This window comes from Pectinophora gossypiella, chromosome 15 (assembly GCF_024362695.1).
Source record: "Pectinophora gossypiella chromosome 15, ilPecGoss1.1, whole genome shotgun sequence".
In the NCBI taxonomy this organism is placed as follows: Eukaryota; Metazoa; Arthropoda; class Insecta; order Lepidoptera; family Gelechiidae; genus Pectinophora; species Pectinophora gossypiella.
In genome coordinates, this window is record NC_065418.1 from 3,422,158 (window position 1) to 3,437,023 (window position 14,866).

The 14,866-nt window shown below is 37.8% G+C and overlaps 1 non-coding gene across 1 annotated transcript; it reads right to left on the minus strand.

Annotated features, from left to right (window-relative positions):
• Window positions 1-2,392: 2,392 nt before the first annotated feature.
• On the minus strand, window positions 2,393-2,585 carry LOC126373506 (U2 spliceosomal RNA). The gene has a single exon (XR_007567326.1). It is a non-coding gene; the product is annotated as a U2 spliceosomal RNA (small nuclear RNA).
• Window positions 2,586-14,866: the final 12,281 nt, after the last annotated feature.

Consider the following 14,866-nt stretch of genomic DNA (forward strand, 5'->3'; position numbering starts at 1 on the left):
GCTATTCACCTGTTTACAGCTGAAGTTGTACTTTATTATTTATTGTAGTTGTATTTTTAATAATAAGTCATTTTTATTTATTTATTTTAAAATATTTGTTATATGCAGCTTATAACACAATATGGAACTGAAAAAAAATCAAATAAATATCTAAGTGTCTCTCTCTCTTTGGGCTACGTCTGTCGTAATATTATTTTTAGCTGCGAGCAGTCATACTATATAATATTCCATTATTAATTACAAGCTGTTTTTATCCCGAATAAAACAAAGATATACAAATACAAATAATATTATTATCTTTAATTATTATAACAACATTTGTCCCTTGAGTAAAGTTTTCAATTTTCTTGCAAATTAATTTATACATAATAAATTAATCCTATTCGTACACAAGGCAAATAACATTCTAATATTTATTATTAAATATAATATTCACGTCTACCGCCACTCCACTCCGCTCTACTGCGGGGTGAAAAAGAACTGTTTCTTTTTAAATATTCGAATTGAGAATCTCGTTAAAATAAGCATCAATAAGGGACTTTCCAAACGACGTTCCCCAAACACACGATTTATTTATTTATTTACGATAGATGGCGTTGTTCACGTTAAACGTGATAATTACCTATTTTCATATTGCTGGGGTACATCATTATTCAAAAATGTAATGTAATAGCAAAAGCATTTCTTCAACAAAGGCTCATATATTGCCGAAACCTAGCTCTTATTTATAAACTATTAAGCTCAATCAGCGCTTATCGCTCGATTAATTCTTTCAAATATTTTTCCTCTCTCAGACGACGCCCTGAGCCGAGGTTCGCGCCCAGCTGGGCACCCTCAGGCCTGTTGTCTTAAACGTTGTACCGGGTGAGAGCCTTCAGCGCTTCCCATTTGTCCGGCCAAATAGTTAATGACATCTGCGGCAAATCTACGATAAATGACGTCAAAAATTAAAAAAATAAAAACTAGCTATTAAGTTTTCTGTCATAGTAACCCCTATGGATTCTAATGTCTAAAGATATGTGGTGTGGCATTGTATTACACTCCGTGTCTCACATGCCTGATTGTATGTCTGTTCTTTGATGTTACTAACGTAGTTCATAAGATACTTACTAACAACTATGGATGTAAAAAATATATCCGAAATAAAAGTTTTGAATTTGAATTTATTAAATAGACCGTCATACTTTCCCGATGTCGACTAAAACTACATTTTAAACACGCGAATAATTCACAAATGCATAAAAGTCTTTATATAAATTGTCCGCGATAATATTTCTACGAGAACCTCGGTGGACTTGGAATGTTAGTCAGTGGAGGCACGTCCCTCTATAATGCTCTTATCTAGCAGCCCACTTTAAGTAATCTCTTTTCTGAAATTCCAGTAAAATGTAGATGCAGTGACGGCATAAACCAAGGAAGATGTAGATGAGGACAGCTAACTATATTTAGGTACTACATTTTATGATTTGTATCACACATGCAGTCGCTTCTGTAAAAGGCCGGACTTGTCAAATCTTCAGATTAGGTAAGCGAACCGTGTGGAAGCGGGATAAAGCTAGAGAGATGGTGATTTCTGTAAAATAAACTGTAACTGTAGGCCACTTATTGTGCGTATGTTTATGTCTTTTGTATATGTCGTTGTGCAATAAAGTATTATTGCTTGATTGATTAAATAAAATAATAAAGAAGTAAGAAAAATAAGAATGAAGAAATGTCGATAGTACCGATATTTAAGGGTGTTGAGACCCTCGCTCAGCAACCATCGACGTCGTCAGGTTTCAGGTTTACTCTAGGTCTGAAGTTACGTTCTCTTTTTTGTTACAAATAAACCTTTACAAAACTTTTTTTATAAGTAGTTTTTAATAATAAGTAATAAATGTAACATTTAAGTAGGAAGTTGACAATAACTTACGGGTGTAAATAATATGCCAGTACTGTGATAACGGCCCCGATTCCTGCAGACACCGCCTAATTTTATTTTAAGTTGTATCCATCATTTTCTTATCCGTCGAAAAGGAAAGGGACGGATGATTGTCAACAAGTTAATTTTAAAACGAATGAATAACCCGAGCCAATGAAATAGGCATCTCGCTGGTATGTAATCTGTTTGAAGTGCTGTCTACTTAACTCTGTCGGGTTATAGGGCGATGTAAAATTTTTAGACTGTTGTTTTAGATTTCTGCTTAAAATTGACGTGCATTCCGTAAATTTTATGCCTGTCGATTACCCGTGCCTTTCTTTTTCAACGGATAAGAAAATGACAGGTATAACTTAAAATAAAATTAGATGGCGTCTGCAGGAATTAGCACCATTAGGTAATTATCACGTAGGAGTTGTACAGCGCAATCTTAATTTATTTTGAGCATCTTAGGCCAGATGATTTTTCAAAGTAATTATGTGGGCCGATCCCAGCGGCACTGCAATGCCGGGCCGACCCGCGACGGGAGTGGAGCGAGCCCCGAACATCCCGTCTGGTCACAAAAATCAGATTAATATACTGGTCCCTCAGTGAGGGAACTTTCAGATATTAAGCTGAAAAGAACAGATACTACACTTTGATCTTAGCCAAAAGGCCGAGAAGCGATACCAAAAATTTTGAAATAAGCTAACGTCATTATTAACGCCCGAATCTTAACACCGCGAAGTAGAAAATTACAACTTTATTTTGCAATTGACGGAAATTTTGTTGAAGTCTTCCAACTACGTCAATTAGTCCATTTTAAGCTAATAATTTAAATAAAGCAAATTTTGTACTCTGAATAATATTTTATTTTATAAACGAGTACTTAAAAAGCGTTAAAACAGTTACGATACTTGTTGAAAATGTTTTACTACGCGCAATATGAGTTACGTGAGCAGCAAATTATAACTTTGTAACGCTTGTACATACAGCGACATCTCTCGGATTTTTGAAGAACTTTTCTGTTTAACATTTAAGTTTTGTTCATTTGACTCATAGGCTCTGAACAATATTAATTTTATCTTTACCTACCATTTTTTACATACATACATAGATAAACTCACGCCTATTTCCCACCGGGGTAAGCAGAGACTATAGAATTCCATTTGCTTCGATCCTGACACACTTCTCTTGCTTCCCCCACGCTCATCAATCGCTTCATACACACACACCGATTCAGAGTAGATTGAACTAAACCTTTTCTAAGGACATCTCCAATTTGGGCAATGTAAGTCCTCGTAGTATGTTTTACCGTGTTTTAACTAATGATAAATGGAAGACAGCTGGTTTAAAAACTGTCAAAGTAAAATGAAATAATGTTTCGTCTGTCAGAACATGTTGTCTACATAAAATGATCTGTGTGCAGGATCCAGGCTGTAATACTTAATCTGTAACAGCTGCAAGCACAGTGTTACCATGCTGCACCCAGCTGCTAAACAATAGGTACCTACTTATTATAGCAGCGTCTCTCTGAAAATCTGTGCTACTTGCTTTCATTCTACAGCCTCATTTTAATATTACTTTCGTTATACCTATAATCTACCTATAATAAACCTTTTTTTCTGGATTAGGTTTTTTTACAGTACCTAGATAATATTACCTATATACGTCTGGTCCCTTCCAGACACATTGTATTTAATATACTCAATGTACCAGTAGATGTCGCTACATGTATGAGTATGAGGTCCAGAAAATTAGCTTTTGCTATATTTGATGGATTTTACATCTTTACATTATGACTATAATTGACCTTTCACAAATTAGACCCGACTTAGAACCTATTCACAAATTCTAACTGATTTACAAATATTAATTCATATTTTATTTTTATTTTATTAATAATCCTACCCAAAATCACATAAGTATATTAAACACAAAAAAAACTTTAACTAAAACCCTTTTTACACTACCCAATCCACCGGGGTCGATGGATTGGGTAGTGTAATAACCGCCATAGCGTAAAAGGGGCCACTATTTCGCCATACATTTTATACCTACACCCGATGCATCGGGTCTGATAGATCGGGTAGTATAAAAAAGCGAGACTACGGAAAATAAAATAAACCGCCAACCTGGTGGTCGGATAACATTGTGAGGTACACCGGAAAGCAATGGATTAGACTTACACAGGATCGGAAAGGATGGCGGGAAAGATAGGCCTATACCCAGCAGTGGGTGGACACAGGCTGAGTAGATAGATAGATAGAAACTAAAGCCATAACGCCCTAAAGCCAAAACTAGCCAAACTAACTTCGCACCAGACCCATTGTTTTTGCCTTCACAAAGGCTAATAACGACCAATTCATTATTTCACTCCTTTCTCCGGGTTATTGTCTCAGGCATGTAATTAGTGCTAAATTACGTAATTAACTAGCTGTTAGGCCAAAGTCGTGGTAGCACAGTTGGAAGAAAATTTGACTCTCAATGTAATGTCGCAGGTTCGGATCCTAACACGGACCAAAACCAATGATTTCTGATTGTGTTTTCGAATCCATGTTTAGATCATAAAATATGAAAAAGAAAAAGATGAAGGAAAAGAAGAATCCTAAATATTGCGCTGTCCCTATATACCTGAAAATAGCCCAGCTTAAAGATAAAAGGGAAACAGTCACGGAATCAGCTTTTTGTATTCTTCTTACCAGGCTTAAGTACATGATTTATTATCATACGTGCAGCGGTGAAGGAAAATATCGTGAGGAAACCTACATTCCCGTGAAATATCTTTCGGAATATGTGACCTAACCTTAACTTGTATTAGGCGGTATTCCCTTTGCGCGGGTTGGAAGGTCAGACAGGCAGTGACCTTCTGTAAAAAACCGGACCTGTCACGACAAGTCTTGAGGTTAAGTTACTCCTAGACGTGCGTAAAGGACGCCAGCGAATCCAACATCTATATAGGGTGTTAGTTACATCATAATGAATACTGAAGGAGATGATTCAGACCATGATTTTGAGTTAATATCAAGTGGAATTTTTCGTCGTTATATATATTAATAATGAGTTTAATCATCCCTCTCAGTACCTATTCGTTACTATGCCACTTACACCACTACCAGTACATACAGGTAGCCATACAAGTAGGTGTGGGTGTTAGTGACAACGTAACGAATACTGAGTGGGATGGTTCAGACCATGATTCTGAGTTGATATCAAGTGGAATTTCCTGTCGGAAAGTTCATGACATTTTTTGTATTTTTAATTATTTTCAATTCCACACTTTTGCGATGGAAAATTACACTTGATTTGATCTCAGAATCGTGGTCTGAATCATCCTTCAAAGTTTTCGTTACGATGTCACTAACACCCTGTATTTTGTGATTACCCAGTAGGCTCACCCTGAAAGTAATCTGGATTACTGCCAGAACTGGCTGAAGTGACGCGCTCTACTGTACCGCGAAATGTAAGTTTTCAAACACGTATAATGACGGTCACCGAACAACCTCCGAACAGCCTCGGTGGTCTAGTGGTAAGAGCGTTAGGCTCACGGTCTGGAGGACCGGGTTCGATTCCCGATGGGGACATTGTCGAAATCGCTTTGTGAGACTTTCCTTTGTTTGGTAAGGACTTTTCAGGCTTGAATCACCTGATTGTCCGAAAAAGTAAGTTGATTCCGTGCTTCGAGGGCACGTTAAGCCGTTGGTCCCGGCTATTAGCCGTAAAAACACCTCCACCAACCCGCAGTGGAGCGTGGTGGAGTATGCTCCATACCCTCTCCGGTTGATTGAGAGGAGGCCTGTGCCCAGCAGTGGGACGTATATAGGCTATTTATGTTATGTTATAATGACGGAATGCGTGCCGGCATAAAGGAGAAAGTTTGCCTCCGAAGGTTCGATTTGTTTGCGAAAGTGTAGCGATAGCTTTAAGATTAACTTTCTCCAAAGAAAAAGTCCCTTGGAAGGGTTTCAAATAGTTTTCTGGACACAGTTCTGTGAAATCGTACGAATAAATACTGTATTATATAACATAACAGAAGCTATCCCAATGAGGGACTTTCCTCGAAAACTATATAGATGGCGCTAAACAGATTCTTCTTCGTTTAACCTTCTAATTTATTGGATAACAGCTACATAACAGACATATTTGTCGGGCCGGACACGTTTGTCGGATGCATCCGGAGCGGTGGGCACGAGTCGTTACTCACTGGATACCTCAGGGCGGGCTTAGAAGTCGAGGCAGACCGCGTAAAAGATGGTGTGACGACCTCAATGCTTATCGCAAGGATTGGCCGGAGATCGCGCAAAGTCGAGAGGAGTGGAAAAATCAAGGGGAGGCCTTTGCCCAGCAGTGGGATCGTATAGGCTAAATAAGATAAGATAAGAACAGACATATGCAAAATATGCAATATGTATCTTTGTTTTTGGGTGTAAATTATGACCCTTTGTATTACACCCACGCACAAAGACTTTTTTTTTTGACGTGACTTATTGTAGATTTGCCGCAGATGGCATTAACTACTTGGCCGGACAAATGGGGAGCGCTGAAGGCTCTCACCCGATACAACGTTTAAGACAACAGGCCTGAGGGTGCCCAGTTGGGCGCGAACATCGGCTCAGGGCGTACACAAAGACTGGTTGGAATCTTCCACCCATTATTATTCACTTATTATTCTGATCAGAATAAAGAGAAGCAATATAGGTAGCAACATAATTATATACGTAATGTAATCCAAATATCAAGCAACAATCATTTTTATATACAGGGTGTTAGTGACATCGTAACGAATACTCAGAGGGATGATTCAGACCATGATTCTGAGTTAATATCAAGTGGAATTTTCCGTCGCAAAATTCATGTTATTTTTTTAGTTTTTTTAAATTATTTTCAATTCTATACTTTTACGATGGAAAATTCCACTTGATATTAACTCAGAATAATCAGCTGAATCAGCCCTCTCAGTATTCGTTACGATGTCACTTACACCCCATACAAGTACATACAGTAGCCATACAAGTAGGTATGGGTGTTAGTGACACTGTAACAAATACTGAAGGGGATGATTCAGACCATGATTCTGAGTCGATATCAAGTGGAATTTCCTGTCGGAGAAGTCATGAAAATTTTAGAGCTTATTTAAATTATTTTCCGTTCCATACTTTTGCGACGGAAAATTCCACTTGATATCAACTCAGAATCATGGCCTGAATCATCCCTCAAAGTTTTCGTTACGATGTCACTAACACCCTGTATATGGTCCTGTCATTAAGTACATTGTATTTTGGATATAGTTATATAGGTACTTACCCGAGTAATGAGAAAGTAGGTAATTATAACGTTAAAGCTGTACAACTCCATCTATATTGTTGTAGGTGAACGTAGCTTGAAAGTCCCTCAGGGTTATTATTGAGCCGTCATAGGCCCTTGACTCATGTAACGACTACGTACTTACACCAGTAAGTAATAACCGGGACCAACGGCTTAACGTGCCTTCCGAAGCACGGATCATCTTACTTTTGGACAATCAGATGATCAGCCTGTAATGTCCTAAACAAACTAGGGATTACAAAGCGATTTTTTGTGATTTGTCCCTACCGGGATTCGAACCCGGGACTTCCAGACTGTGAGCACAACGCAACCACTGGACCACCGAGGCCGTATTTCTTGTTCTGACGATTAGTTAAAGTAAGTACCTAATTTGACTAGTTAGAAACGTCCCTAAGATAGCTTGTTGCTGAATAACAAAACGTTATACATTTTCCTCCAACATTTTTGGTCCCCAGGTATCTCTCTTGTTAGATAGCCGTGGTTACCGCACATTCGTTCTCACCAGGCGATTAGTTATCACACTAGCTATTCATTTTAAAGTCGAGGACACCGCTACCTGGCCCCTACCACACCCCGGACACTTTGTGACTGGCTTTGCTAACTAGCGTCTTTGTATTTTTTTGCTAAAGTGATTTGTGTCTTATTGACATTTATCATCCCCCTAGCATTATCCCGATTTTTCACAGGGATCGGTTACCTAACCTAAAGATTTAACTGATATATCTTTTCGATAAAAATGCTAAGCGAGATTTAAATTATCGTCTCGTCGCATATCGGTCGGCTGAAGCGAAGCTAACAAGACGTCGAAGACCAACCATTAAGTACATAAGACTATTTATTCCACTACAAAATATTTAAAAAAATAGCAGCCTAAGAGTAGTCATCACAAGATGCCTCAAAATCTCTGTAGCCCGTTTTTCACAGGCGTCCACTTACTTACACGGTCCGCTTACCTAACCTGAAGATTTGACAGGTCCAGTTTTTTACAGAAGCGATTGCCTGTTTGACCTTCCAACCAACGAAGGGAAAACCAGCCCAATACTGGTTAGGTCACATACCTCCGAAAATGCATTTCTCGGGAATGTGGGCTTCCACACAATTTTTTCCTTCACCGCTGAGCACGTGATAATCATTTATGTCTTATTGACAAATAGTACAAATCAGTATCACCAAAAAATTGCAGATACGTCAATTCATGACATCAGCAACGACTTCATACAAAAAACCTCGTTTTACATTGACGTTATCTCGCCCATACGATTGAAGAATAAAGTAAGACCGAGGGGGTGAGGTAAACCTAACTCAGCCACTAGTGGGGAGCGGAGTAAGTATTATTTCTTATGCTATGCTCCTATCACTATCCTGTCATCACACCAAACTCGATGTGTAATGGGGTAGGCAAAGCCACTAGTAATTTAAAATAAATTTCTCTATCCTATGAGAAGCCGCCATTGCTATCCCTTTGATGACATAAGAATTACCACTGTGTTACCATTAAATTGGTATCTCCAACATTTCAAGGACGTAAAATGTGTTATTGAAAAGTAATGAATTACTAACTAATGTATTTAATTACTATTATTTGTCACATATATAAAATCATTAAAACTGTACGTAAATCTTTTACTAAAAGTTCAAAATTTTTTCTTGCAATATAAATTAAAAACATTGGTCGTGGGTAATTTACTTTTTACGAAATGGCAACATAGGGTGGGAAGACGTCAGCTGGTAACCTAACCTTGAAATGCTAGCTGTCACTTTTGTGCATACCTGGTTTTCTTATACCATAATTAATACGAAGTCTAAGGTGGATAAATTATGATGAACTTTATAGTGACAAGGGACCAGCCTATCGCCCATAACAATTGTCCATCATGTTAGAAACGACACAATCCCTCTATCAGAGCCCTCTGTGGATTTATGTTGAATCAAACAATTTTAAGTTGAGATTTATACGCCTAAAGAAACATCCAAAACATTTGCCCGAAAGAAAAAATGTTTGCTCAATTTCAAAGTTAAACTCACTTATGAAAGATTTTTTGTCTACAATATTTTTCAATCTTCCCTGTAATTAAGAAAGTTTAATTGTATTCTTAATTTCTGGAATTCTATTAGTTGAATTTCAGCTGTGAGTGACTCAAGGTAAGGTCGAGACTTTGAGCCTGAAACATTAGGGCTGTCACTTTATACTAGACACTTTCAGTTGTAAAATGTGAATTGGTTATAAGCGTAGAGATATGGACCTGACAAGCTCTGCCACAGGGGCCTAAAAAGCCACAGAATAAAAAGCGTAAGGATTGTAAAATTCTTAGAATAAATAGAATAGAATGAATAGAACCCACCTTCACCCCCCTATAATATTTATTCTTTTTAAGTATATTGAAATGTACAAAATTAGATTATAATTATTTATATGTGCACGTCCTTTACTGTTAGTTTTTTTTATTTATGTATGTTTATAATAACAACTAACAAATTTTCCTTTTTTTTCTTTTTTAGACTTTGTTACTACAACAACACCGATCATTTGACTCACTCCGGATCCACGTGTATTCTCCAACCTCGACACTGGCAGAATTGTCAAAGATGACAGAAGCCATACTTCAAAAAATTGAAATTATACCATAATTAATACGAAGTCTAAGGTGGATAAATTATGATGAACTTTATAGTGACAAGGGACCAGCCTATCGCCCATAACAATTGTCCATCATGTTAGAAACGACACAATTCCTCTCTCAGAGCCCTCTGTGGATTTATGTTGAATCAAACAATTTTAAGTTGAGATTTATACGCTTAAAGAAACATCCAAAACATTTGCCCGAAAGAAAAAATGTTTGCTCAATTTCAAAGTTAAACTCACTTATGAAAGATTTTTTGTCTACAATATTTTTCAATCTTCCCTGTAATTAAGAAAGTTTAATTGTATTCTTAATTTCTGGAATTCTATTAGTTGAATTTCAGCTGTGAGTGACTCAAGGTAAGGTCGAGACTTTGAGCCTGAAACATTAGGGCTGTCACTTTATACTAGACACTTTCAGTTGTAAAATGTGAATTGGTTATAAGCGTAGAGATATGGACCTGACAAGCTCTGCCACAGGGGCCTAAAAAGCCACAGAATAAAAAGCGTAAGGATTGTAAAATTCTTAGAATAAATAGAATAGAATGAATAGAACCCACCTTCACCCCCCTATAATATTTATTCTTTTTAAGTATATTGAAATGTACAAAATTAGATTATAATTATTTATATGTGCACGTCCTTTACTGTTAGGTTTTTTTTCTATTTATGTATGTTTATAATAACAACTAACAAATTTTCCTTTTTTTTCTTTTTTTAGACTTTGTTACTACAACAACACCGATCATTTGACTCACTCCGGATCCACGTGTATTCTCCAACCTCGACACTGGCAGAATTGTCAAAGATGACAGAAGCCATACTTCAAAAAAATTGAATTGAATTGAATTGATAAATATAAATACATATTAAAAAAAACTGACTACTAGTAGCATAGCTACAAGCTATTAATAATAGTTACCTTGCAGCTACTTTTATTATCATCATCATCTCCCTAGCATTATCCCATTTATCGCGGGATCCGCTTACGTAACCTGAAGATTTAACAGATCCGGTTTTTAATAGAAGCGACCCGCAAAAAACCAGCTCATTACAGGTAAGATCTCATACCTCCGAAAATGCATTCTAGCTATTATTATATTTGCACAAAATTTTCGTGTACCCAAAGGTTGTCTGGAAGAAATTGCTGCATGAGCAATATGGCCGCTTGTTGTGTCTATCTGTATCTGTTGTTCTTATTTCTGTATCTTGTGTCGTTTGTGGTCAATAAAGAAATAAATATTTACATCTCTTAGTCGACCGCATTGGGACGACTCTTATGTGTGAAACCTGTGACACAGGGTTGAGCTGATGTTTCTATAATACCGAAATCAACACGTATCCATTTTTTATCCTGTTTGGAACTGTTACCTGATAAACAACAAACAAGCAACAACATCTCTGAGTTACAGCATTCCGCACTCTACAATTTAACCCTCAAGAGGAAACCCTCAGGAAGAGTTCGACTCGTACATCTACTACAGCTTTTTGTGTATTTTTTCAATTACCCTTGGCCCTTGGCACCTTGTACATTCCACGAGTCGCTAATTTTATGTTGATTACGTATTTCTGCCCGCAATTTAAAACAGAGAAGAATGTTTACGCGTTTCGATGCTGCTGCGCTGTGCCGCGTTTGGTTGTGCAATTTCAGTAGTATGGAAACAGAACAGCAACTTTTGGCAATCGTCTTGCGTTCTTCTTGCGACGTTGCCGTTCCGTGGACACAGTTTTGTTTCTTTCCGCGCAAGATGCAAACAATCTATAATAGGGTAGTTTCCAACTAGTCAAATCAGTTACTTTTTACTAAACGTCAAAACAGGAATGATTATGGAATTTTTATGAAAAAGCTACTTATGACGTCATAGAAAAACGTGACAAAATGTCGCACTTATTATTATATATTTTTTTAATTAAAATTCATAAGTTAAACAGAAAAAAATTAAAACATTTTTGTCACCTTTAGATGAGCAAATTTATTTTTTTTAACTTTTATATCCCTTTGGGGAAAGGCAAAGGCAAAGCCGTGCAGCCGTCGTCTAAATTATAAAAGAATAAAATTTGTCAAATAATCAGAAACATACGTAACTTCGTCACATCCAAGGAGACGCTTAAGTGTTCTGGGTCTGACCTGGTCCAAACGAACCCATTTACACTAGCGGCATTGCCCCGTTGTACAGCCACTGATAGGCGTTGGACCAGGTAAGACGCAGACCTAGGATCACCCCCTCTGACTTTGAGTCTCCAGCCGATCTCCCTGGTTTAGATCTGTCTTTATTTAGTAATCGGAATTTCATAGTTTATCTTTGACCGAGGAAAGTACCCAATTGACGATAGCGTGCGCATGACATGTGGTTTACGTGTACAGTACGCCTTATGCACACACGACTGGTCGCTGTCCCATACACTGGTCTGAAGTAAAGAATTACCCACCTCATGCTGCGCGTAATAGTCATGTTCATTTTGCGTTTGTTGTGGTACCTACACAGAATACAACTACATATAAATCTTACACAGATGATGGATAGCAGCCACAGACGTGTCAGTTGTCGACACTGGTTGGCCACACACATCGGCACGACTTACGACTTACAAAACTTTTTTTGACGAGCCTTATTACAGATTTTCCGCAAATGTCATTATCTACTTGGACGGACAAAACTGACATACTCGTAAGTTCAGAGTGCAATCTATGTCATGGTGTCTAGTTGATTCGCTTGAGTTGTGTATTTAGCTACTTGCCCGCTTAACCAATCGTAATGCAAACGCGGCTTAACGACTGCGTACGTGAGCCGACTGGATAATCACGTTCCAATTTCCAAGTTTATTTCGAGTGAAAATCAAATAAATTCCAATCCGAATCAAATCACAAGTTTACCGTTTCTGTATCCGTGGCCTAATTCTGCTTAGCATCCCTTAGTCGGTTTATTTGAGCTAATTTTAGAGAAAAAATACAACCTACCTGCATAGATCTACGTGAGTTTTATATAAATTGACATTGGCCCCGATTCCTGCAGACACCTCCTAATTTTACTTTAACACTTTGACAGTCCAGTGATCCATATATGGGTCATGACGGACTAGCTCCATACGTCCGTGACCCATACTTGTTCAGTGCCATGAGTGCGGCCTTTGAAAGTTCTAATTTTACATGATAGTAAGAGATATGGTTTACTTTCAATTGCACTCAATAGGTATTGTGATGTGTTTAGAATTAGAATAATTATTATATCCGTTTTTAACAGGACGTATATAAAATTAAGTAATAAGCGGGACTTACAACGAAGTCAAAACATTTTGTATGGGGACTATCAACGTGTTAAGTTATACCTGTCATTTTCTTATCCGCCGAAAAGGAAAGGGACGCATGATTGACAGCTCTTTAATTTTAGGAAGAATGAGTAAATTAATGAATAACCCGGGCAAATCAAAAAGGTATCTCGCTGGTATGCATGACGTGTGCTGTCAACTTAATTCTGTCGGGTTATTGGCCAATGTAAATTTGTAGACGGTTGTTTTAAATTTGTGCTTAAAATTGACGTGTGTTCCATAAATTTTATGCTTGTAGATTACCCGTCCCTTTCCTTTTCCTTTTTCCGATTCTTAGTACAGGGGGGTTGAAAAGGCCACATCGAAGCAATTCATCTAAAAAAGCAATATTGCAATTTGACATTTCCCCATATAAAAGTAATTCAATTCAATTCAATTTTTGAAGTATGGCTTCTGTCATCTTTGACAATTCTGCCAGTGTCGAGGTTGGAGAATACACGTGGATCCGGAGTGAGTCAAATGATCGGTGTTGTTGTAGTGCGCAATGCAAACAAATGTCAAATAGCAATGACACTATAATTGCTTCGATGTGGCCATTTTTACTCCCAGTTCGTAGTAGTTCTAGTAGGTACATAGTATGTACGACTGACAGCACTAAAGTGGTCTATTTCCCGCGGCTATCTATATCCCGCGATATATCTTTTCGATAAAAATGCTATGTCTCGTCGCATATCGGTCGGCTAAAGCGAAGCTAGCAAGACGGCGAAGACCAGCATTACATAAGATAATTTATTCCACTACAAAAGATACAAAAATATCCGCCTAAGAGTAGTTTGTGATGTCTCATCAGATGACGAGGCATCACAAACTACTGGATACTGGAGGTCCTTAGCCCGTTTTTCACAGGGTCCGCTTACCTAACTTGAAGATTTGACAGGACCGGTTTTTTACAGAAGCGACTGCCTGTCTGACTTTCCAACCCGCAAAGAGAAAACCAGCCTGTTTTCCTTCACCGCTAAGCATGTAATAATCATTTATGATCCAAACATGAATTCATAAACAAAATTGACAATCATTGGTTTAGCCTCCTAAGACCGAATGTTGTTTATAAATCCAAACTCCATTGTTTAACTATTCTATCTGGAAATCTCGGTCTTAAGAGGTTAGGCCTGTGCTGGATTCGAACATGCGACCTCAAAGTGAGAGGCAAGCGTTCTAGCAACTGCGTTACCACGGCTTCGGTGCTCAAACTCTATTGTCAATAAAAAAGGGCTCCGCGCCCTTTTCACAGTTCGTTCGCGCCAGCAGCCGATAATTTCCATACAACGTTCCCACCTGCGGTTTTCACACCCTCTTTTACTCGCTCGGGAGTTGAATTTTGAAAAATTCTTTACGACCACTTACTTCCTACTCAAAAGAACTTGCACTGGCGTCTGGCACCAGATTTCAAACATGTAGATATTTTGTAGATTCGGAATTTTCAGGATGATTCGGGACGATTAAGAAACCAAAAATGCATGGGAATAACATTGGGAACCAATACTTGGCAGCTAAATTACCGAAATTGTATTTCTTTTTTTATCGTTTATCGAATCGCATACATAACCACATATAACCAGCCGGCTAATTACAAAACGAAGACTAAAGAAGCCTAAAAAAAACTAAAGAGTTTTAATTAGAAAATATATTATATTGTCCGCGGCCGCCTCCCCATTGGTCCGATCAAGTACCTAGTGAATCCCATTTGCGGCAAACTT